Source organism: Colius striatus, chromosome 2 (assembly GCF_028858725.1).
Source record: "Colius striatus isolate bColStr4 chromosome 2, bColStr4.1.hap1, whole genome shotgun sequence".
Classification (NCBI taxonomy): domain Eukaryota; kingdom Metazoa; phylum Chordata; class Aves; order Coliiformes; family Coliidae; genus Colius; species Colius striatus.
Genome location: NC_084760.1, coordinates 49,275,800 through 49,300,904, shown reverse-complemented (window position 1 = coordinate 49,300,904; position 25,105 = coordinate 49,275,800). Strand labels below are relative to the sequence as shown.

General features: G+C 38.3%; 1 protein-coding gene across 2 annotated transcripts in view; it reads left to right on the top strand.

Annotated features, from left to right (window-relative positions):
- The window catches only part of SESN1 (sestrin 1), an 82,844-nt gene that overhangs the window by 13,437 nt on the left and 44,302 nt on the right, over positions 1–25,105 (top strand). The window contains exon 2 of one of the 2 annotated variants that reach the window (XM_061990438.1): positions 14,278–14,372. The exons of the other annotated variant lie outside the window; for it this stretch is intronic. The gene's annotated coding sequence lies outside the window, so the exon portion shown is untranslated. The remainder of the gene's footprint in view (positions 1–14,277; positions 14,373–25,105) is intronic. 2 annotated transcript variants of the gene reach the window in all.

Sequence of the window (25,105 nt, the reverse complement as noted above, 5' to 3'; positions counted from 1 at the left end):
CTCCAGCCTCAGCACCCCTTTTCTAACTGCCAGAGCCTTGTTTCTCAAGACATTTGGCTCCTTGTCCTTGCTTAAAGGAAAACTCCATAAAGTACATCTATAACATTTAAGAAGGGGGAGGGGAAACTGCACACCACCAGCATCAATCAGAAGGGAGGAAGGAGAAAACATGAAGGGGAAGCAACTCTTCAGACCTGAAGTTCAGGGCAGGAGCAGGAGGATGTGCTCCCAGCAGCGGAGCAGCGATTCTCCTTCAGCCTGTGGTGAAGACCATGGTGAGGCAGGTTGTGCCCTAGCAGCCTGTGGTGGAGCTAATAACCCACCTGCAACAGGTGGATGTGCCCCTCTAAGATGCACATGCTGGAGTAGGCTCCTAGCAGGACCTGTGGGGAGAGGAGCCAATGTTGGAGCAGGTTTGCTAGCAGGGCTTGTGACCCCCATGGGGCTGGAGCGGTATGTTTCAGGAGGACTGCACCCTTTGGAAGGCACCCATACTGGAGCAGGGGGAGAATGTGAAGAGTCATCCCCCTGAGGAGGGAGGAGCAGCAGAAACAATGTGTGATAGAACTGACCACAACCCTCATTCCCTGCACTGCTGTGGGGGAGGAGGTAGAGAAAATCAGGAATAAAGTTAAGCCTGAGAAGAAAGGAGGGGTGAGGGGAAGGTCTTTTTAAGATTTTATTTTCTCATTGCCATACTCTGATTTGATTTGCAATAAATTAAACTTTTTTCCTCAAGTTGAGCCTGTTTTGCTTGTGATAGTAATTGGTGAGTGATCTCCCAGTCCTTATCTTAACCTACAAGAATTTTGTTTTATTTTCTCTGCCCTGTCCAGCTGAGGAGGGGAGTGGCAGAGCAGCATTTATGTCCAGCCCGGGTCAACCCACCACACTATTTCATGGAGTTATTTGGTGTGTTTTTTAGAGAGTGGAGTTTAGAATTTGCTGGGATGTTGTTTGCCTGCCTGTTTCAAAGATGATTGGTGTATCAAAATAAAAAGTTTTTGTGAAAATATACCGCGTTTGAATAAATGTTTGCAGGAGAAGGCCTCCTCAGTAAGAAGTGAAAGTCCCATAAAGACTAGGAAGAAAAATCTGCTTAGAATAACCAAAAGCTATGAGCATCAAGGTCTCATGTTCCGGTCCATGCTTTGCTCCTCTCAGGCTGTAGAAACTACACATTTTTCTCCAAAGTAGTAAATATCTCAGAGCACTTTCCTTGGATGTAAAAGTATCCCGTTTGAGTGGGATCTGGACCAAACTGGAATTTGAAATGGTCTCAAGTAAGAGACCTCACTTGATCCTAGAGGTCTTTTGTATTGACAGGATGTCACCTAGAAAAATAAGTAACTGAGGTCTTAAAACTTCCTCAAGTTAGGAAGAAATACCTTTTGCCTAGCTCCTGTGAAATTCGTTTGTCTCTGTAAAAATGCTTTATATTAAAGCCAAAGCAGTGAGGAAGTTTCTAATGCCCTCTGAGATGGCATGAAGGATTTTACACTAAGTATTTGTAATACAGTTTTTAAATTAATGAGGTGAACTGGAAGAATGACACATGCTAAATAAGTTTTGCCAATCAGTTCAGTATTTGTCTCCTAATTCTTTTTTAGAACACTTCTGAATATTTTAACTTCAGAAAACTAGGATGAAGTACATATTTATGTGGCTTATTAAGTTCAGTTCTTTTTTTGGAGAGGGGGAAAAAATAATTAGGTTATGCTACAGAAAAAGGTCAGAAGATTATTGTACCCCAAGGGCAAAACATTTTTCTTTATTCAAATAAAAGATTTGTATCCCTATCTCTCTTATGATATTAAACAAATCTATTTAAATAGAAGATTGTTGTGAATGGCATTTTGTGTTTTCTATTTTTTCCTGAAGATCTTAATTTTTAACTGAAGTATTTGTTGTCTTAGCAGTAGTATTTTGGCCACCTACTGCCACATTTGCAGTGGGAGGTGTTTACTGAGAATAGTTACATTATTGCTATCTGCTGATCAAACAATTATGGATGAAATACCAGTTGTCATGTCATTAAAAAATGTTAGATACAACAGAAAATTTTTACACTATCCTGAGAAAAAATCTAAACTACTTAATGTTATCAGTGGGAGCAGCCCTGATTAACAGGACTACTCATGTGTGGTAAAGTGAAGCATACACATGTTTGCAGGATTGAGGCTGCGTGCTGGTTTGTCCAAAAGCATCTCGATGCCTTGCTGCAAGATTCAATTTCAAAACATTACTAATACTTCCATTTATTAGGAACAATTTTGTGTTTCCTCTTACAAGTTTCAGTTTCCTTGGACCTTTGGTGACCATAAGTGATGTACTTTATGGAGTTTTCCTTTAAGCAAGGACAAGGAGCCAAATGTCTTGAGAAACAAGGCTCTGGCAGTTAGAAAAGGGGTGAATGCTGAGGCTGGAGTAACACTGCTTAGATTGGGCTGACCATAAATCAACAGCTTCATTGTGTGAACCTGACTACTTTGTATCCTTCAAGAGGGACTAGACACTGATAAGGAGAGAACCTCCTGCCTCAGAAGGCCCAGAGGTTGGATGGTTGCCCAACTAGCATGAAGTCAGCAAAAACCTGTGGTAACTGGGAGAAGGGTGATAATATCAAGGAGATATTGTGACCATCAACTCCCAGCCCAGCTCCCCAGTGGATACCCCAGACCCAAAAGAAGAGGGCAGAAGGAGTGAACTGAGCCTGTGTACTCATCTACCTGCCAGGCAAAGGGCTAATAACCAATCACTAAATAGACTAACAATACATATGTATTAATATATAGAACATATTCACGTTTTGTATACAAATACAGTATAGGAGGTACTGTGAGGGTGTGCTTGATTTGTGGGAGACTAATGAGCGCACAGGATAGTACATACCTGAAATCAGTAATCATTGTCTCTCCTGAGTGTATAATTATTGGCGAGTTGGACACCAGGTAATGAATCCCCTTTTCAGACAATGTGAGGTTTGTGATCACTCTGCTAAGCTGACAGTTGTGGTTGTCTTTCAGTTTGAGAAGTTAGGTTTTGAGTAGAGAGGTGTAGGAGAAAGGTTTTGGAAGTTTGAATATTGAGCCTGGAAGCACCGTATCTGAGTTTATGTGGTGTACATTTTAACAGTGCCTAGAAGGTTAAATGTAATGTCATATGAGTGCAGCTGCAGTGTTTTCAGGACCAAATTGGCTCACTGATTGTGGGTGACCAGGTGTGCCAGTTACCACAGCTGTAAATAGATTAAGTCCATGCCAGTGCTAACAGTTAAATTAGCTTAAGCAAACTCTTCCTCACTTGAGCATGCTTCACAGAATTCCATATAGAAAGGGTTTGATAGCAATTAGCAGTTTTGAGATGATGACCTGCTACAGTTCAGCCCTCCCAGGTTTGTTCAGTAGATTTTTCTAGGTCTCTAGTCGTACTGGAGCAAACTATTTTCTTTGGCTGGTATCCATATCCTTTTATTTCTTACACAGACTTGTTTTAGTTAAGTGATCTAAGTGAATGGAAGCTGACACACCTGCTGCAGAAAGATGCAATGAATTTGAAGGAACACTTGGGGGAGACTTCATGTCTCTCATTTTATTTCCAGTTTTTTATTTGTTTGAAGTAACATCACTGTGAATTGAGATCTATTATTCTGTAACTCTTGAAAACTTTTATTCTTATCATCTCTTGCTATTTCTGGTTACAGAATAGAAATCTGAAAGCTTCTTGAGATGTGGCATATTTTGACTTGGGGGTGGTGATATCATACTAGTTTTCTTTAAAAATGTTATAATTGTAACTGACTGACTACATAGATATGAAAGTCATGATGGATGATACAGCTGGGGGAAAGGAAAAAGAGGGGCATGCATGCATAAGAAGTTTGTGATAGTAGGTGAACCAGATCATTGCAGCACTTCATTTATTAGTTAAGAATATTCACCATTACATTTTGGTTGCGTGCCTGTTTCTATTTTAATTATTCAGTTTCAGTATGTCAGTTCTATAAGGAATTTATCTTTCCCAAATTTCATCTTTGTAGTGTTAATCAAGGCTTTGCATCAATACATCTTCAAAACAGAAAAATTAAAGAATACACGTACAGCAAGAATTCACCTCTTCTAACACAGGAGATATGGCATTCCCACATACTAAAGAAAAACCCCAAACCCCCACAATACTAGGAGAAATAATAGACATGATCAGTCTGTTTTTCTGAAGGATCTAGCAAGAGGGGGAAATGAAATTGTCAGAGAACTTAGATGAATAACTCTTAAATTATGAGCTTACCAATGAAGGATTTTTAATTAGTGTGTGGCAGCTAACTAATTTTCTAAGTTGAGAGATAACAAAAGAGTCAATTCCAGTTGTGTGGAGAGGGCTGACATTCCATGTTTTGACATTTTTTAGCTCATATTAAATAAAATGTAACTGACTAATCTTTTTAAGTTATCTCTAGAATAAAATCAATTTTTCTACAGAACTGTATCTGTAAGGTAAAATCATGTATAATAGTATTGCTGTTTGCTATTTTCTTTTCCTATTACAAGCAGAGTAAAATTACTGTATTGTCCAGGTTGAGTTTTGGAAAAATCTATTTAAATAATGTTAAATACTGTTTTTCCTCTGTAGTTGATTCCCGTGTGGCTGCACCTCAAATACTTTGTTCAGTTTTGGGCTCCTCACTACAAGAAGGACATTGAGGTGCTGGAGTGGGTCCAGAGACGGGCAACAAAGCCGGTGATGGGTCTGGAGGACAAATCTTGTGAGGAGTGGATAAGGGAGCTGGGAGTGTTTAGTCTGGAGAAGAGGAGGCTGACGGGAGACATGATCACATGACCCTCTACAATTACCTGAAAGAGAGTTGGAGGTGGGGGTCAGTCTCTTCTCCCAAGTAATGAATGATAGGACAAGAAGAAATGTGCTCAAGTTGCACCAGGTGAGGTTTAGATTGGATGTGAGGAAGACCTTTTTCACTGAGAGGGTTGTTAAGCATTAGTATGGACTGCCCAGGGAGGTGGTGGAGTCCCCATCCCTGGAGATATTTAAGAGACACATAAATAAGGTGCTGGGGGACATGGGTTAGTGGTGGGCTTTCCAGTGTGAGGTTAGTGATTGACTTGAAGATCTTAAAGGTCTTTTAAAAAATAAATTATTCTATAAAAATTGTCCACTATTACAAAGATAGGCAGTGGAAAACATAATTCTTTGTAACTGGCAGTCCACATTTGCTCAAAGAACCTAGATTGTTTGCTCTGCAACTGTGGTCTCCTGCAAGGCACTTGCTCAGGCATACTAAAAGGGACTATGCACAGTGACACTTCCTGGCTTCTGTGCTGCATTTTAGCTTCTCTCTTCTTGACTTGATGGCAAGGCCTCTTCCAGCTAGCTGGAGCAATGGCCCAACAGACTGCTTGTATTCCCAAAGTTTTACCACCAGGCTCTCAAGCATCAGAACATAGGTAGTATTTCTCATTAAAGAAAAAGGGAGGTGAAGGAAAAAGCGTTGCAGCTTGTGGTCTCTTAGATGAAAATTGTTTCAGCTCCTGTGCTATGCATACTAGGTATGCAACTGAAAGAGTTGTATCTTTGAGATGTTTTAATATGCAATACTGTACTACTACTTACCGCTCTGGGTAGGCTTTGTACGGTCTCCTACAGATGACTTGAATCCTAATTCAGACATTTAGATCATGATTCTAACAGCTTACTATGCAGTATTTTTATTAACTGGTTTGCCCCTCCTTTGTTTGTGATATATAGCTCACACTAACAATAAAAGAGGTGAGGTTCTGCAACAGATGGCAGTATAGGAAGAAGTAACTCTAATAGAAAATGTTTCCCTATAATAAAATGTAAATTTAAGAGACTCAGCTTCTGGTAGTTCCTAGTATTAGAATTCTTTGATTTTCAAATGTGATGTTTTAATGTTTTTATAGTATAGGAGGTTTGATTGTGGGTTTTGTTGTTGTTTTTCTTTAAATGGACTAAGACATCTTAAGATTTCTGGCACTTAAGATCAACAGCCCGGGGATTCTTCTGTCCTGCATGGTAATTGTTTAGCTAGACAAAGGTCTTGGTTTTCTCTAAGTCACTGAAGGAGAATTCTGCAGCCCAGAGACTGTAGAGCTGAGTTTAGAAAGCTGATGTTTATGCCCCAACTCAGGACTTCAGAACTCAGAATCCTTCTAACCCCGTAGGTAAAGTCGGTGAGCAGCTGGCCAGAACCTCATTAGATGTTCAGCCATGTGTGAGAGTTTCAGAAAGTGGGTAATAGTTACATGTCTGTGCTCACACTGACTCTGGCTCTAGAGATTAAATGCTTCCCTCTCTATCTCCTCTCAGAGCTCACAGAACACGGTGTTCTCAGAACATGTTTGTTGAAGACCTATCAGATGGGCTTTGCGCAAAACAAACCAGAGCTACCCCTCCCACTCCTGAGTAATAGCTTAGCGGTTAGAGCATTCCCAAAGAGTGAGGACTCTAGGTTCACCACCTTTTCTGCCTGAGGTGATTCAAAGCCATGGCTCTTACACGTCTAGGCTCCCACGATGAGAGGATTGGACTAGCTTTTGCTCTCATTTCTGGGCCAGTGAACTCTTTTAAGGATTGCATGTAAAACAGGACTAGTGCAGTTGGAAGTGCTGACAGTATTGCCACCATTAAATAGCTTAACTTTGTTGTTTAGGGACGAGAAGCTGAAATCACCTCAGGCTTATTAATGACTTGACCTTGGCCTCTACTTAAGTGATCTAACCTCAGAGGTGAGAGCCAGTCTCTGGGCTTGAGGTTGTGGTCTTGAATAGATGCAAATGCCTTTTGGAGGGGGAGGCAGAAAGCTCTAGTACAGTGAGAGATGAGACTGAAGATGCACTCCTGTCTTCAATGCTTCCTGTGGCTTCCAACTTTACTTACAGGTTTTTGTGAATGCTAGTTAAGGTGGATTACCCTCCTGATTTTTTTTATAACTATAATAAATGCAATTTATTAATTAAATGTAATTTTTGCGTTCCTTGGTGATAGACTGAAGTGTGTTATTTGCCAAGAGATTCAGGCACTGAGGAAGTGGTGTTGTCTTGAGCATCACCGGACTTCTCTGCAGTGTAAAATTTGACCTTGCACTAGATAATTCTTCCTTTAAATACCATTTAAAGGTTTCTACACTAGATAACTAAACTGCTTTTGTTGTATTCCTGTGGTGAGAATGAACATGAAACTTCCTGCTCACGAGTATTTGAAAAGGCAGTTGAAAGTGGAGATGTTTTGTTATTTGGTTCTTGCACCTGTTTCTAGTACATAGTCTGTCCAGGATGCATATGGAATTTTATTTATTTTTTTAACATTGTGGTGGTTTAGCCCCGGCTGGGTGCCAGGTGCCCACCAAGTTGTAATATCACTCTCCCTCACCTTGGTACAAGTGAGGGTCCTTTCTGAAGGCGTGAGAGCTTTTCTCTTCTCAGATCTCTGGACTTCTTCCACTTCACATCCCCTCACACTTGAGGGCACTGTAGCTTCATTCTTTCTTTATACTTGACTAGCTCTACTAGCTCTTAGTTTGAACCAAAGCTGTGTGTCTTTTGAGTATTTTTTTGTGAATTTTCTATTTTTTTTCCCCCTCCAAAACTGAAGATAAATGTGTTCAGATCAAGCAGTTTCCATTAAAGGAAAAGAAGTACTTTAAAATGGCTGTGTTGTTTGTATAAGATCTCATAGTACAGTTTGGCACCTGGGAAGGAAGTACTTGGTCTCAGACAGACTTGCAACGTGCTTTCAAAACCCAAGTGCAATAAGATGTGTGCAACCTGCACTACTGCAGTGAAGTGGCTGAAGTAGGGTTACAGAACCAGTAGGACAGTCTGGAGGAAGAAGCAAAACAATGTCAACAAATACTGTACACTGTACTGTTTAATATAGGGTGAAGCTTAAAGTCTTTTTTGCAGAGAAATGCTTATTCTTGTTGCTACGTAAGGTTTCCCAGGCTAAGCTTTTTCACTTGACTGTACTATACAGGAACTAGATCATTACCATTAAAGGAACCTGAAGTTCTTCCAAGTTTGTATTTAGGCCAAATGAAGTAAGCCTCCAGCAAACATGCAACTAGGTGACATAATAGCATATATTAAAAGTGCAGAGGTCTTTTTGTTTCCCCATCCCCTAATTACATCAAACAATAGGAGATGAAGTACCTGCCTCTTTAGTGACACTGTGCTTCAACTCTGTTTAATAGAACTTAATTCAAACATAAATCTGTGTGCAGTTGAAACTTGTTCATAGGGGATGGCCATGAGCATCTCAAAATGCCAGAAGTTCTGTGAACCGTATTGTGGAAATCTGCAACCTGAAGTGCAAGTGAATCTTTATTTGTGAATGACCTCACAGGGTAGGCTGCAACACTTCCCTTCACACTCAGGCATTCTGATTTTTAGGGTAACTTACAGGACCACACATAAACCGAATTACCATGAACTTACAAGTAGCTCATCTGTAAAAACTGACTTGTCTGATTTGCTATGTAAAACAAGCAGGGAGCGTACTGTCAGTTCCTTCTGTGTTAAAGCATGCCTGCATGCTAAAACATATATTCTATAATCTTCAAAAGTTTTTCTTAAAGGATTTTGGAAAGGAAGGAAATGTAACAAGTGCCAAACATCAAGCGGTGCTGCAGACAATTATTGATTTAATCTATTGGCAGTAGATTAAAGAAGATGGCAGATGATGGACACTTCTTTCCCTGTTTTCCCATAAGACTGGGCTAACAGTTTTCCCCCTACCTCTCCCAAGTGACATGAATTAGCTACACAATTCCTGTTTAGTGACCTCCTAGTTGTAAAAGCTTTTATGAATGTTAGGAGCCTAGGATTGGAAGTATGACACTTCAAAATGGTGTGGGGTTTTGTTTGTTTTTTTGTTTCTGGAATAGCTGGGATAAAACTGAAGGCTGACTCATTGTCAGGTTAGCAGGTTTCCTTTGTGGTGATTCCTTCCCTCTTCTGTGAAGTTTTAATCTTTAAAATACTAAAAGAAGAAGCAAGCAACGAGAAACAAAGGAAAACAAAACCTGGTAGCTTTCAATTTAAGCTATCAGTGTTCTTGAAAGGAGGGACAGACTCCAGTCCTTTACTGTGGATTATTACACCTACACTGAGGAACCAAGAGAAAGCAGCAGTTTGTGCAAAGTGGAATCCAGTGAGATGATCCTGTAATGATCCACTGCTAGTGCTTGATTTCTCCCTGCTGGAAATCTAGGAATCTCCCTAGCCTAAACAACGTATGTTTATTAAATTAATGTATCCCACAGTGGTTTGTTCTATTGTGAACCCAAGATCTTTCTCAGCCAGGCCTTCTGGGTTATTAGAGTCGGTTGGGAAACAGATGACTTCTAGAGACTTAAGTGAGCATAGTTAGACCTGCACCTGGACGAAACACGGTGCAGGAAAAGCAGAGGTGTAAAGAAAGTATAATAAACTCTTCAGACTTGTACATTTCACATTGTCAAAGTGCTGGTTTGCGAGCTTAACTTTTAGAAGAATCACATTGTAAGATGAAGGGGGAAACGCACTTGGCTCTGGCATTAGGCTTTCGTGGAATGAGAAGATGGTCTGAGCTCTAATAGTCCCATTACTTCTGGTCATTTATTTTCATTCTTTTTGGGGTTGAAGAATTTGAGATGAGGTTTGCAGTTAATGACAGCCTAGCAGTTTTCACCTCTAGCTCAAGACCCAGCCTCTTGGAGGATGGGGTTCTTGGGCTTACAGCTTCAGGTGAGTCTGGACACCAGCTGAGCTTTGTCCAGTGGTGCTGGTGGAGCAGTGCTCAGAATTGAGCAGGGATGTAATGCATGCTATTTGCTTTCTGCTGTGAAGATAAAGCTAAAGCAAGAGAGAAAGTCTAGTTAGCATTTCTGGAGTGGAAAAGAGAGCAGTATAGGCTGGTGAGGAGGATCAACACAGTATCTTGTGAAGATAGGAAGATTTTTCTGAAGCTTGTTCAGTGTTACCTCACTTTGACTGGTATGGTTAGGGAAAGGAAAATTCCAGTCTCCATAAAGGTTGTGAGAACATAAAGCTTTGAGAATGTATTCAAAACTAATAAGTATTTTTCCAGTAAATTAGAGCTTTATGTGGATGTTTATTTGAGGCAGTAGGGAAAGGTATGAGAAAAAAGTATAGCTAGTAGTAATGCAAGAAATACTGCCTTAGAATTTAGACACCTCTGGCTGATTGTTCTTGTCTTTGAAAAGTGCTCCGTGGAATATGCAGATTTCTGTAAAAAAAGTTTTCGAAACCTTTTTGCCTGTTCAGCTTTCTAATAGTCTGATTACCAGATGGCAGGGAGAAAGAAGTTCATTCAGTGTTAGATTGTTGAGACAACCAAGTAGTGAATCATAACCCTAATGCCTGTTTTGTACCCACTGGCAAATAAAATAATATTATTGGAACAAAGTAGCCTGCTAAGGCACAAGAATACTCAGCAGTTAGCAACTGATCAGTCACAAAACTCTACAGACAGGAATTGTAAAGGAAGAATGGAACCTGCAAATGTTAGACAGGCAGAATCAGAAATGAAAGCAATGCAAATCCATTCAATAAACGTCTTCATGCCTAGGCTAACTGCAGATTTCCAACTGTAGCATTTTTGAGCAAATTATGTCCATGTTAAATTTGCTGAGTATTTTTGTCGTAGCTTGTTGTTTGGGGTTCTTTTATACTTACTCTATACCATTCAACTCAGTGATGTTTTCACTATCAATCTTTGAGGTAGACCATCTCTGGTGTCTGATTTGCAGATTCTATTTTCTGCCTCAGCTGTCTCTGCATAGATCAAACTCGTGTGCACTTGATGACTACCATAGTTAGCACATCCTAAATTGAACTCCTTTCACCTTTCCCTTTCTCTAATCTCTCATGAAGTGTTCTCATTGCTCGTTTGCTACTTTGCCATCATGTTACTGTTTTCCTACAGTATCTCCTGCTGCCAACTGACTCGTCATTACACCAACATTTTGTTTTTTAAACATCTGCTCAGTCCCCCTGGTAATTACTCCCTGAAGCTATTGATTTCTGTATTGACTGTTCAGACAGGATCTGTGTGACTTTGTGTGCCTATAATACAGGGCCTATATCAGTAACGGTCTGTCCAGATTGCATATGCTTGCATCATGCAGGATGTGAGGCTGCAGTAACCTCTGACGCACAATAGTGTAATAGAAAAAGGCACTGCTGAGGCAGGACATGGAGGTGAGGAAATAAAGTAGACAATGTTTAACTGTCTGAAATCCCAAATTAAAGGAAAACTGTCAGCTTATGGGAAGTCACAATTTTAGTGTTGCAGCTCCTTGACACAGAATAAGGCAGCTTAGTATCATTCGTATAATTCTAAGGCACAGCTTTTGTGAGCGAAAAGCAGGTAAGTGTAATAGTTTGGGGTATTTTTCCTTTCTAGGTTGCTTTGATATGTCTTCTTCAAGATAGTTGCACTAAGGCTTTTTGCACTATTTTTCCAGTGCTTGCTTGTGAACCAAAAGAAAACCTCTTGGTAACAGGACTGTGTATTGTGTTACCATTAGAACATTATTAAAAATTTCCAGTTTGGGTCTGTCTGAACACAAAAAATGACAATCCTTGTCCTGGAAGTTTCTGTGTCAAACTGATTTAAAGATTAAAATCTTCTCTAAAATGCAACTTAGGAAGTAAAACAAACTGTACAAACAGACAGTTTTCTAATGAAATAGTTTTGATTTCACCCTAAGAGATTAACTAGGATTGTGGTTATTTTGTTGTTCAGTCATCATAATTGCAAAGTTTTAGAGTGAATCTAAGAACTTGTCAAGTTCAAATTCTGCTAATCAAAGCTATTGTAGGTAGCTCTTAAGATCATATCTCAACTTCTGAAGCCTTTGCCAATTTGGTGTTACATGCAAGTTTATGTGTCCTTCTGTTGAAAGGCAGTTTATGTGTTGGTTTATTTTAAGGAAGGGATGGAAGTATAATTGAGACTTTGATCTCTTGAGAACTTGGCACATCGGTGTTCTCTCTGACTTCTCAAGATTCTTCACTTAGAAAACCTTCCTCTATCATTTCTCTCCAAAATATACCTTCTATTTCTTTAACAATATTGAAACAGACGTTAAGAGTTCTGGGACTGGCCTGGGAGTACAGATGAATTTTGTTCCTGGCCCTGCCAATGTCCAATTTGCTGTGTGACCTTGGATGAGTTATAGCCCCATTTCAGTTTGCTTATCTGTAAAATAGAAATAATGCATATGGAACTTCACACTAATTATAAGTTATGTTAAAAGCTGCTAGGATGAAGTTACAGAGCTATGTTTAGCTGAAGTTGCAATATTTCCAGTTAACGTTTATACACTACTGCACTTTAGAAATACACATAGCATATGTAGCATAACATATTAATAGAAGGGAAAAAATTATATGTAGATGGACTATGGTGGAAATTATCTGACCTATATGATGTAATAATTTTTCTTGTGATTATGAACTGGCAACCTACGGTGCTATTTGCCTTTTCATTTCATTTTATTGGCATTTCACGTTTAATCTGCTTTAATTCAGAAATAGCTAAACGTGTTCAAACTTTCCAAGAAACTGAATTTAAGTTGGGGGAGAGAAATAGAGCATGAGGTGAAAATAACCATTTTACGGTCCTTCCATCCATATGTGCTTGCATTTTCCTTCCTTAGAATCCTAAAACACTTCAGTTTGGGGGTAGGGTAGATATTTTCATCAAGACACTGAGGTTTTTTTGCTGGCCATTGAAATCTGGATAGCTTTGAAAAGTGAGGAAGCTATTTAGCAAAACACAGCAGTGCTGCACAATATGTGAGGACAGAAAGAACAACATACTTGAAAGTATAAAGGAAAGCGGGATTTGGCCAAACTGGGATCTGGCTAGAAAGCTTGGGCTTAACTGAAGTCCAATATGCTGTTGGAAAATAAAACAAAACCCTCCTCATTACTTTTCTCAGTATGTTTACTAATCTCTTCAGTTTAGACATCAGTAATGGGCTTTACTGTAAAGCGTGCCTTTAAAATGGTGACCTTTGGAGCCAGGCTCGATTAGCATACCTTATGCTAGCACAACCTCAGCACAACTGCAAGCTAAGTAGGGCTAGCATATTTGTAGCCCTTTGTATATTTGAAGAGCATATTGCAATCAACATACTCTGCTTGCATGTTACTTCTGCCATCTTAGAAGTCATATTGCAAAGTGGGGCTGGCAGGAGGAAGAAAGGTGGAGAATGTCATCATCTTGAAATCTGCTATGACTGCAAAGCTAGCCTTCTAAAAGATGTAAAATCAAGCTATGTTTTGCCATACCTTTTCTGGAAGGCAGATACAAAATAATAGCAAATTTCTGCAGCAGTGTGCAGAAGTGCCAGTGTTCAGTTTGAGAATGGGACAATAAATCTAAGCCATGTTTTCACTTACATAAACATTTTCTCTTATGAAATTCACATGTATGTAAGGTAGGGTGCCAGGCTGATTGCTGCAGCTGTTTAAAATAGAAAAGCAGATGGAACAAGTAGAAAGATTTACCACACAGCTTGATCTCTCACCCTGAAGCAGCCATTCATCATCAGCACTGCCGAGACAAACAGAAAAACGAGTTTCCTTTCAGAGCTGCGATTGGGCTTGGAGAGGTGGCAGAGCTGCACGACAGCCTCCGGATTGGCCAGGCTGGAACACACCTCTGGAATCTGTTTATTTCCTAAAAATAAGATACAATCTTTCACATTTCATCTACAGATCTTTTATCTTGCATTTAGTGTCCAAATAAACTTGAGCAAACACAGTTAACCTTTTTGGAACGTTTGTAATAGTTGAGCTAAATGAGTGTAAGGAATTCAGGGATTTTGGATGTTTTGTGTGGGGTTTTTTTTCCTTTTTTTTCTTCCCCCTCACCCCCTTTTGTGTAGAATAAGACCTATGTGAGTTGTTTAGATCCGTTTTTTGTATTTTTCTGGGTGGGTATTTATGATATTGAAGAGCTTTCTTGCATCTTTACTAGAGCGGAAAGATTTTTTTCAGATCTTATAATGTATTGACAAGCTTATAGTGAAAGCAGCTATTCTTTTAAGGCTGTTTTTATGTCAACTCTGTAAATTTTGTTTACACTTGCAGTAGTGTCTTTCATTGGTTTTGTAAATATCAAGTGCCTATTTCTAATAGAGCTTTAGTGAGCTATGGCTTCTTTTTAAAAAAAAATAAATAGATTTAAATACATCTGGAATTTTCTTTTCTTTTCTTTTTTTTTTTTAAGGCAAGGACTTTAAAAATTGTGAAGTCCTATGTAAAATAACTTCAGACCATAACTGAATGAGAGATTTGATCAGCTGCAGTTAATGTTCCAGTTGAGTAAGTATCTGGCATAACTGAATACATCAGAACTCATTAACCCACTTCCTAACCTTCCCTCCCCCACCCAAAAAAAAAGAGGGAAGACAATTATATGGAAAATACACACGACTTTTGTTGTGGTTCAGGTGAGATATGTACAAAAGTAGAAAGCTGCAAAAAGTTTGTGAAACAGGAACTTGTTTTTATGAAGTAATAAAGCTTTGGACAGGCAGTAGATGCAGGAATGTTGACTAGAGGGTTTATTTCCATCATGAAGATGAGGCAAAGATACTTAGGAGAATGAGAACAGAAATGGATCAGATGAAAGATTAAAGGCAACAGAAGCAGACTACCAGAAACCCAAATTTAGCTTTTTTTCCCCGCTTAAATAGTTGTTTTTGTTGCTGTTATATTTAAATACAGATAAATGTAGTAGTTGGTAATACTTAAATTGGCAGACAGCTTTTGAGTAAGAACCTATATTTTTCTTATCTATATAGAATTAACATGTTGAGCTTTTCAAAAGACTAGCCTTGCTGCATTATTGATGTTGCTTAACCAATATTTAACATTCCATTCTTAAATTTTTTGCACCCTCAGTGATGGCTTTATAAACTTTCACATTATCCCATTAAAATTCTTTCTCCAAAACCTAAAAAGGTAGATTATTATGTATTTCAACAGCTGCAAATTGAGAAGTGAAGCAGGAATCGTATTGTTGATATCTAATTTTTGTTGTTAGTTATAAGCTATATCACAAGCAGAAGTGATTTTTGCCATACAGGAAACATTTTTTCCTGTTGGATAGGAATGGGAGAGATAGCAGCCTCGTTTCTTTATGCTCATTTTAATAACTAATGACTGGGATATTTTTAAATTAGTGTAATTAAAGATATCTGTATGAAGGAGAGAAACTTGTTCAATGATGCAGAGATTCCTGAAGACCTGCTTAAAGATCTCTTTTTTTTTTTTTCTGGCCACTTTTCTCACCTCTAGTTTTCTTTTGTTAGATGTAGGAAGTCCTGAGAAAAACCTTTTATATCTGTGCCTTAGGGCTGATGTAACAATTTAGAGCTTCTTCAGTTTACCAGTATTATGTTGGGATTATCTGAGCCTTAGTAAGTCTAAGGTATGAATCTAGGCATTAAGATCTAAATTAGAAAGGTCGCTATAGCTGTCTTCTAAATTGCGTATGAAAATATTGAACAATGCAAGCCTTAGGACAAAGCTATCCCATTTACATAAATTCTGCTGCTGTTTAGCCCCTTTTGTGAAAGACAAAGGATGCATGTCTTCCCTTTTTCCAGGAGGGGAGGAAATAACAGAGGAAATTATGAGAGTTCTTACTTTTTTACCTGAAGTGACACTCTCTTTATCTCCTAAAATATTTGCTGATGCTAAGCTGGATAGTAAAACTGGAAGCTGGTAGCAGAGAGCTTCAAAAAGTACGTTTGGATAGCAGGTGGCATTCCGTACTGACAAGTGCAAGATATGCATGTAAGGGGAAACAATTTCTTATTTTACATACTGTAGTGGGTTGTGCTTTGTGTTTATTACTCAGAAAAAAGTGAAATAACACTAGATCTGTCTGTTCCATTCTTGGCCAAATAGTAGACAAAGAATGGAACAAAGAATCATCCTAACCATCCCAGATGTATTATACTTTAAAAAAAGTATAGCAGAGCAAGTAGAGAAGTGGGTCAAGGATGACCAGAAGGGTGGGAAATATTTAAACAAAGCAAACTAAGAGTCAGATTGGAATAGAATTGTGAAGGAGTGGTACGGCACAATATTATATCTAGTAGCATAGAGAAAGGGAACAGTATTTCTCTCTTTCCTCCTCGTATGAAAGAAAAAAGAGCTTCCAATGTCATTATTGGGTAGTAGGTTGCATGCAAAATGAGAAGGGGTTTTGTTTTGAATAAAACACATTTAACTTTTGAAAATTTATTTCTGTAGGCTAGTATGGCTGCCAGTACCTTATCATACAGCTACATAAAAATTGGGAGAGGTTTTTGGAAAGGTTGTTCAATGCACTTGCCTCATCTCTAGTTCAGCCTGAATAATAGATTGCTGGAGGCAAGCAAGGAGTGAGTGCCTTAGAAAAGCAAGCATGCTGTGGAACTTCACTTTGGTATTTGTTAGTGTTCCTGATAGCACTAAGGGATGACACCTTTGTCCCAAATACACCAGTAGCCCTTCCTCAAGAAAAACTGTAGTGAGCCATACTGAGGGGAGTAGAATGGGTGCGAGGGGATTGTAAGTAAGGGGGAAAAAAACAAACAAAGGTCAAAAATGTACATGAGGGGACACTGAATGAAGCACCCATTAACAAGGTGTTTACCTTGTTGAAGTTGTCCCAAGGAGAACTGTTAGTGGCCAAATGCATATTCTCAGTGCTCTGCTTGCATACATGAAATGTCAAGTGCAGAAAAAAAAAAGAAAACCTCATAGTTGCTGGGATACCCATGGAGCTGTGACTGTTCAGCAGAACTATTTTCCCCAGTGTTTTGGGTCTTCAGGTAGGCAAAGATATAAACAAAAAGAGAAGGGCAGAAATGCAACGAAAAATCTCAAAATTATATTCTAAGGAGATGATGCTTCTGGCATAATTGAGAGACTCTGTCCTTTCTGTAAAAGGACTCAGTGAACAGCCATGAACTTGCCTGTATTCATGGCCCCAAGGAGGACTTTCCAGCTCGTATGCCTTGCATGCTATGTATTAGCTCTAGTAAAAGCAACCAGCTCTGTTAAAGCCTTGATTCTCCTATGTAGTTTAACTTAGAATCTTTCTGAGATATAAGACTTTTGTACTTTACCTCATGGAGAAAGTAGATCAGTTTTATATACTAAACTAAATACTATATGTTAGTGTTTGCTGCAGTAGCTGCTGTAGTGACAAGGTACAAAAGTACAAAATGAACAGGGCAAGAAAACATTGATCGATAATATGCCCATTTGTGGTTTTACTGTTTGAAGATGCTGCTGTTTCCCTAAATTTGACCTAAGTGCAACATGGCCTCACCAAATTCTCGCCAACTCAAATTCATGGCTTGGCTATCACAGAAATTACGCCATTTTTAAAGCTAAAAGTTGATAACAGTATTAAATTACTTGGTTTTGTTTACTTTTGGCAAGATTTTAAGAAATTTAATTGCTAGGTTTTCCTTCTGTTCCCATCTCAACCTCAAAAAGCCTGGACTACCCTGGACATCTTCAGAGGTTAATATTACTAAAATAATTATTTACCAGTTCTTCTAAGAATTGTGAAATAAGAGGCTAGTTTTAGTTAATTGTGGGTTATAAGTATCTAGGGATGCTGATAAGGAGCTTAGTGTTGTTTTGTTGTTTCCTCAGGGACACTGTCACCTCACATCTGACTTTAAACAGTGTAACTTCTGTCCCTTTTAAAACAACTAAACGTTGTTTTTTACTTTTGATTTGTAGAACATTCTTGGATTTTACCAGATCATTAGTTATTTACAACACTTGAAAGATGTACAAGACTTAGCATTTTAAAAGGAATCCTTAGATTTCAAAAGGCTCAGACACAAGATTGTGACTGAAACTTGTATTCCTGAAGCACAGGGAGGCATTTGGAAGCACAGTTAGTAATTTTGGAGGTGAGTGTTTCTGGATTATGAATTAAATGCTCATGGGGAAAAAAATATGTTCAAGGATATTTCTGCCTGTTCTTTTTCCCCCTTAAGTGTAAAAAAGAACACATCAAGCTTGTTACTTCTAGTAAAAAAAACCCCACCCTAAAACAATGACAATTACATGAGAAGAAAATATTCCATGTACATGCCTCTTCCTGGGAGAAGAGTTAGATAGGAATATGGACTGCTAGTAGCTAAATTTTGTGACATTTTGCTTACTGCTTTAAGATACAGATGTGCTTGTAATTTGGTTGTATTTCATAGTTTCCCAAGAAATACACTTAGTATTTTGGCCGTGTCCATTAGATGCAAGGAAACCAGGAATTACTTAAATTTGTTTTACTATTGTATAAGAAAATTCTTTTAAATCTTACATTTTAACCTGGGTCAATATGATAAAATGGTAGAGTGGTTTGGGTGTGAGTCTGCTGTAGGGAAAATTCTGTTCCTCAGTCTGGTCTCTTAGTACATTCTTGGCACCCAGGAACTCCCTGAAATAGTAAGACCTACAGAAGTAAGTTGTAGGTTTTATTTATTGACTCCTGTTTTTTCAGCCTGTGAGATTCATGGACATGGGGGTTTTTTTCATTTAAGATTCTTACACTTACAGGTTTCTATAACCTGAGCAATACATGTACGACTAAAATGTGTCATAAATTGACAACACTGGGTACTGTAGTATCTCTACACATTAACTTTATTAAATAAAATGAAAATAGCCAATTGCCTGCACACAGGCAAAACCAAGTAAATTTTTAACAATGCTTACAGTGGATTATAGGAATGTGTCAGTGTTGTTTTTGAATGGCCTTCTCCTAAGTGTGTTGTAGAGCAATGTTCCTTTTATTTTAACATATATATGGGGAGCCTGTATATATGGAGTTATTGCACTTGTCTTTACATTTGTCTCTTTAAAAAAAAATGTTAATACCTTAGTCTAAATCTTGGAGAAACTAGCATGAGTTACTCGGGATTAAACAAAAGAGAATTATCTTTTTAAGCTGAGGAGACAATCCCTGCTTGTTGTGTTTCACCTTATTACCTCAGTTTAGTGAAGGGGAAAAGAAGGAGTGATAGAAAAGATGGAAGGCATCCTCATGCAGAGAGCACTAATCTATTGTCTAGTGAAACTGAAAAGGAAGTTGCAGGGACTGAGATGGTAAACAAACTCAACAAGAAGAACAGCAGGTGGGGGAGGTCAAGTACAGACGTTTGCTTGGGAAAGTATATTGGTTGGGTAGTTCAGAGAAGAACTGATTAATTCCGTATGCTGGGAAGATGAAGTAGTTTACAAATAGTAAATTTAAACAGAAAAAAAGTGCAAAGTTAATCTGCAAGGAAAAGGTGAAACTTTTTAAAAAAACTTGGATTTCTTTTCGAAGATAGAGGCCAAAATTTTATTTTTTAATGAGGGGAATGTTTACCTTCAGTTATACTCACTTGTCCAGGATCTTTCATCATGCAGCTCAGGGAACAGGTAGAGCACAAACACTTAATGAATTCTGGAATTTAATTACATGTCTCCTGGAGGAAGTAGGAACACATCTGTTGTGTCAGCAACTAAAAACTAAATAAAGAAATAGATTTTATCAAATCTGTAGTGACTTCAAAGTTAATATGAACTTTGTACTGATTTCAAAGCTTAACCAAAGTATTAGGTTCATCACTACTGCTATTTCCTACAGTGAAGACTCTTAATCTAGAAATGGAAGCTGTGTAGGAGTTAATTTTTTCAGGCTAGTTTTTGGAATATCATGTATATGTATGTACACAGGTGAGACCTGACAGAAGAAATCCAGAGTCTTAGTAACATGGTGTGGAGCGTTTGTACGTGTGTGCATGTGGAAACTGGGGCTGTTCAGTCTAGAAAAGACAAGGCTGAGGGGGGATCTTATTAATATTTATAGATATCTAAATGGTGGGTGTCAGGAGGCTGGGGCATCCGATTTTGCTATTGTATCTATCAACAGGACAAGGGGTAATGGGATGAAGCTGGAACACAAAAAGTTCCATTTAAACATAAGAAAAAACTATGTTACTGTGAGGGTGAGGGAGCCCTGGCACAGGCTGCCCAGAGGGGTTGTGGAGTCTCCTTCCTTGGAGGTCTTCGGGACCCACCTGGACATGTTCCTATGCGACCTGATCTAGGTTGACCTGCTTTAGCAGTGGAGTTGGACTGGATGATCTCTAGAGGTCCCTTCCAACCCCTACCATTCTATGATATGTGCGAGTATACACACACACGCATATATATATATAAACCCTGTCAGTTACCTCTGTGGTGTTAGTTGTGACTTGTTTCTAATAATATGAACAGTTTCTTTGTGGAGAAGAGGGAGGGGGCAGTAATTCCTAAACATACCAGCAATCTGTACAATGCTGTGGCTAAACGTTAATTAGCAGTGCTTGCTTTGGGAGGAGAACATTCAGAGTTGGAACCCCGTCTTGGTGGCTCTTAGAATGATCTTCCTTGTACGTTGAGGCATTACACTTTCTGTGATATCCTTTTTATCTTGCGTTTCTTGTTAAAATAAATCATAAGCCTGCTGTGATAAATAGCTGAGCAGGAAACACCTTGGTGCCCTCAGTGCCGTAAAATAAGAGGTGAAAGAAATTTTTGCCAAAAGGAAGCTGATAAATAATTGCCTCCTGCACAGAGGGACTGGACTGAGTTATACCACTCTGCTTCAAGTGGAAACTAGGGCAAAAATATATAAACAGCTTGTTCACTCACTTTAAAAGCTCCAGACACTGTAGCTTAAACCCTTCCTCGCTGTCTTTACGTAAGCACACAAGTGGCTGTAACCTCTCTGTACTGAAAAAAAAAATTAAGGAAAAGAATGAAATCACCCAAAGTACATGTGCTGAAGAGTAAAGAAAGACTTGAAACAAACAAACAAACAAAAAGATCAATTAAAACGTTTAAAGCTAATTTAACGTTTGAGATCAGTAAATCAGAGCTGGAGAAAACACTGAATATGGTTTGATTTGAGAGGAAGAAGTGCATTATGCAATAATTTGGGTTCATTGGCTTATAGATCAAATAGAACATGGAAAAATCACCATGCATCAAGAAAAGTATGGGTATTTTTGCACATTCTAGAGAGCTTTTTTTCTATTTTATAATACTGCTGCTCAGAAATGTTTGTCTAAAATTTCCACGCTACAAATTCTTCTCCATTTTTCCCACAACTGTAAACTGCGGCAATAGAAGTACTTTTGTCTTGTCATTACTGTGACTCCATTTGGAAATTTTACAGCTACACCCATATTTCTTTCTAAATTACCATTACTTTCCATTGCTATGTGTGAAACCTAAATAGATATGCCCTAACTTTTGCTTGGAAAAGATTGCTATGGCAGTCTATCCATTTTTGCAGCAGATATTTTGATTTTTGGAAGGAGCAGTTGAACTACATAAGGGACCTTTTCTTTTTTCCATGACTTACCACTGAGATTTGTCAGATATATTAAGTATTACAAAGACGAATTTCCCTCTGTCCCCTTTGTCTAGTTACATGTCTCTGAAAACCTTGCAGCAGTTGTGGATATTGCCTAAGAATAGGAGAGGGCAGTCAGATCAGTTATAGGAGTGGAGATGTAAGAGGATAAAACTGGGTTCTGTCCTCAAATCTGCAGTCTAGTCACATAGTAGTGGTAGATTTTCCTTTTCTGGAAATGGAGAACTGAAATGGGGAAAAACATTACAGTTGGAGCATAGATACAAGTGTTGCTGTTCACTAGAAGTCTGGAGCCTAAGAACCTGTGTGTGATGTGTAAAGAAATTACTACTTGTGAGTAAAGTTATCCCTGTATGCCAGGCACCACCAGCAGCATTATGCTGCTGTGCCAAAGTTTCCAGGAGTGAAACATAGTGAGAGTTTATGCAGGGTGCTGTTTGTGTTTGAAATCATTCATGCAACCTAAATTCTGTCCCCTTGAGTACCGACATTCTCTTCAATTACATAGCAAATATGATCCTCCCCACAGTCACTCTCCAATTAAATTCTGGGAATGTAAACTAAAATTTTAGGCAAGGGCAAGTTTAGCGTTTTCCTGCGTTTTCTAGCTTGCATCTTCTAAACTTTTTGATGTAGGATATTAAATGGATTAGGGACTATCAGGAGCTGAAAAGGGGAAGTTCCTGTATTTGCATACATTGTCTCAGATCTCTGGTAGAGCTTTGTTTCATTGTTATAGTCTATTTATGCCTTCCTGCAAGTTCTGGAAGTGCTGAAACTGCAGAAAACAAGAATGTGGTTCTGAGCAACTGTACAGCAAGTTCTATTTTAATCACTTTCATCAGCTTTATCCTACAGTAAAAGCTGTGTACTGTATCTGTTGATCATGGGGGGGATGAGGAGAGGGAATTTAAATTGTAATTAAGCCCTATTTTAATATCTGATTAACATATGAAAATCATAAATATGTTACAGCCTTTCCTAGGACTGTCAGAGCATTATGAATCAATAAATGGTAGGCTGAACAGTTTTTGTACCAACAGTTAAAATATAAGCCTATCAGTGACTGCTTCTTTGTCCATGGATTCAAAATTAGGAAAAAAGATAGGAAACATTAGCTTGCTTCCCAGAATAAAAGCATTTCAACATGAATTTAATGTTAAGCAGAAAACTCAAAACCGTTCTGGATTTTGGAGGACTGAGTATTTGATCTCCCAGGAATTTGATATTGTCTGCCTGAGGTAATTTGAGTAGGAAAGAGCTATGCATTGTTGGTGTTGGTACAGATACTGGTGTAAAAAAAATATACCAATAGCCTGACTGTTTTGCAAAGTTGAGAGCTGCTGTTCTTAGGCAGATTGCATATGTTCTTACCTTTCATACGAAAATTAAGTATGGACTGAAGCAGACAAGTCCTGGTTGGCTTGTTCAACTGACAAATGCTTTCTTGTAGTACGGGTATGTCCTAGCTCAGTAAGGAGGTATTGCTGCTAATGCATCTCTTGGGTAATGAAGGAGCAAGAATTTTAAATTTCACTTTCAGCTTTAAAAAACTGTTTACAGCACTTAGTTGGAGCTTAGTAAATATGGACTAATGTTAAATATTTGCATTAAAAGCAGCTTTCCAAAATACTGGGGAAAGTTCTGTTTCTGTTTTAATGTCATTGGCTGTATTGTCACTCAGGCTTCTACTTTACTGTTTATAAGACATCTGAAGCTCAATATGAGTGTTATGAACATTAAAAATCAGGATTTCTGAGGTTTGATAACCTGAACTGTTTTAGAAGACCATAATATTAAATTGCCAGTTGTTTAAGCATCAGTAAAGTAACCAAAACATTCACAAGAGGAGCAGAACTTACCCTACATTACTTTACAAATCCCCTATCTCCTACACAAGGACTTTGTCTCAGTATGCTTTGTGGAGTGTTTTATCTCTCAGAATATGTCTCATGTTTGTTAGATGGCTCAGCTCCAGAAGTGCTTTAGTACAGTCAACTTGTTCTATTCTTATATGCCTTGTTCATGACATTTTCCTTCTCTTCGTTACTCAGATCTGTAATGTGCATTATATTATAATTTCGTCTTCTTCCCTGCACATCACTGATGTAGATGTATTTCTTCGCATATATAAACTCTTCCACATTCTGTTGTTTCCTTATTACATGTAGAACAAGGTTTTATCTTTCTGTTCTATTAACTCAAAATTTAATTCAGGCAGAAACAGGATTTCAGGATTGAGCTGCTCTAGAACTATTTTTTTAAAGGGCACCTTTTCATATCACCTTCTCTTCCATGGGTGCCTGGACATGCAGCATTCTGACAGAAATGCATGGTAGGTATGCATCATTTTCCAAATCCTAATTACTTTATTACTGAGATTAATGTACAAAATCTGTAGTCCTACCTGATATTATGAAATCACTTTTTTACTCTAAAGAAACTGTTGTTTTCCTGCACATAACTTCAGCCCAAGTTTCGAAAGTTCTGTCCATAGATGGTTTCTTGTCTAATACGTACCACACTTAACACTGTCAGTGATTGCTTTTCTTCATATGCCTCTCTTGCATTCCCCTGCACCTCTTGGCAGTCTCCATAAGGTGGATAACCCTCTAATAACATCCTGTCATGCTCTTGTTTGGGGACTTTCCAATCCCCAGGTCATCATCCCTTAAGACTCCTTTCTGAGTGTTTCTGTCCAAGCTCAAGTATGCATCTAATGTAACTGTACATTTAGTATATATTTCTTCTAACGTCACTAATAGATTTATTCAGGGCTATAGAGTAGGAGTGTATACTGTATCTCATTTTAACTTAGCTTGCATGTCTTCCAAATAAAACAAAGAAGTCTTAAGGTTCCCCCTGTTCTATGATAAGCAAATGTCTCAACTGCTCTGGAGTCATTTATGTGTTTGCAGCATAATAAATCTTTCTCATTATTAGATTTTTAGGAATCCTTTCTACAGTAATGTCTTAATTGAACAAACTAGTCATATTTAACTTACATTATGAAGTGATCAGAAAGCAACTTATTTTGACACATGAAATTTCATTATTACTAGTTTTTTGTGACAACATTGTGGCAAAAAGCTCCCGGGCTTAAGGTCCTGAGATGTAAATTATAAGCATGCCAAATACTCTGTTTTGCTTTCATGGAAAAGATCCAGCTGTGCTAGCAATTTTCTTCAGCAGACAGGTTGCATGGATTAGTTACATTGCTGAAGTGTTCTGTTGAGCCTCTAGTAGCAGCCTTGACAGTATTTTGCAATACAACTTGATAGATTGCTGGCCAAAGGGAGAATTTGTTCTCACAGTAATTGTTAGGATGGGCTGAAGGTTAAATCGTTATGACAATAACCACACTTGGAAACATCATCTATTATTGGAAAATTTTTACTGGTTGTTACTATAGGGAAGGGAAAGATTCCTTTGGAACAGCTCATACAGTAATTAAAATGTAAACACTGACTGTATGCAATGTACAGGGTAGGTTTAGACATGGATTAATCAGTAGAGCAATAACAATAAAATGCATACTTGCTTTTTGTGATGTCCCCGAAAGCAAAGTGCCTTTGGAACTGCTAAGTCAGGCAAGTGTGAGGCCATGGAGGGACAACAGAAAATCTCAGGT